Raw genomic sequence first — 1,478 nt, forward strand, 5'->3', positions numbered from 1 at the left:
ATATTTGGGGTCACAAGTTTTTGCCATGGATATTTTGTGGGTCAGAGGATAAAAAGTTTGGGAACCACTGTCTTAGACAAGCACTAGAGAGCATAAGTGATGGCATTACAGGTGGAGTTATAGTGTTATCAGGCAGTTGCCAGGGATTCAAACAACAGATAATGCTTTGTAGATACGTTAGATGTGTTTCCAGCACTTGATGACGTTTGATAGATACCACATTGTTGGTTTGCTTTAGACCAGGTGGTCATATTGTTGCCAGATGGTGGAACTGATGGGTACACGAGGTCATGAACATTTTAGTCACCAAGTAAAGGGTCATCATTTTGTGCATGTAACACTACAGAACTCCTTTACATCTGTACCATCTGGACTCTTTACAGTACCCTCTGACTGTTTCAACACGTAGTTACAGAAAATATTGGTTCATTGTTCCTCCCTTGCCATAAGTGGAAGAAATAAAATGATGAAATCGGTGACCCATCCCATCAAATCTAAGCACATTTTCAGTTTCATGTTTTTCCAAGCTACATTTTGATACCTGGATCATCATATTATGAGCTGTTCCAGAGAAATGCTTTAATTTGTCTTGTTCACAATGATGCATTAATATTTGGTCTGAATCCTATTTTTATGTCACTTTCAATTAATGTCATTATAAGAAGGAAACCTCAAACAGCATTTGAATGTTGAGATTTCCCAGCTGGAAAGAAACAAAAGATTTGTTCAAAATGAAAATATTAAAAATTTAAGGCGTTTTCTGTTGCTACTCAAAAAAGTACCTCAAAAAGTTTTTTTTAAGGATTATATATAACAAACGAATGCCTTATCAATTTGAACTGTCTGAAATACTGTATTTGGACAAAATGCAATTATTGCAAAACACTATAGCTGCCCATTTCTCCACATACCACTTGAGGACTTAATACTTGATTTGATGTGATGGGCCACCTATTATGTTCAGTAACAAACTTTGGTTCTACATTACCACTGGTGACCATTGTTTGTGCTTATGGCAAAGTCAAGTGGAGAGGACCAAACCTACCAATGCTGACCATTGTTACTCTTGGTGTCCTGGTGTGGGGAGCCTTATGGTCCTGGTCACCTCTGGGGACCGGACAGCACAGACTCATTCATATCTTACTCCTGCTGGTATGCTCTTTCAACACACAAAGTCAGTCCTCACACAAGTGTTTATGAAGCCATGATCTTTCCTAAATCAAACATATTCTAACATTTTCAATAAAGAAGAGGTTCCCTCCTGACACAGGACCATCAGTGACCTGTACTGCCAGCTGTGTTGTCCATTTAACCCTCCAACATGCAGTTTTATTTAGTTTCCACCCCTCCATCTGAACGCTTTTATTTTTCTGTTTATGTTCATACTAGGGGTGCAACGATACAGGAAATTCACGGTTCGATATTTTTTCGATACAAAAAAGAGAAATTTCCATGCCCCTTTTAACTCGCAATTTATT

The sequence above is a fragment of the Austrofundulus limnaeus genome, unplaced genomic scaffold (assembly GCF_001266775.1).
Source record: "Austrofundulus limnaeus strain Quisiro unplaced genomic scaffold, Austrofundulus_limnaeus-1.0 Scaffold141, whole genome shotgun sequence".
Taxonomy (NCBI): domain Eukaryota; kingdom Metazoa; phylum Chordata; class Actinopteri; order Cyprinodontiformes; family Rivulidae; genus Austrofundulus; species Austrofundulus limnaeus.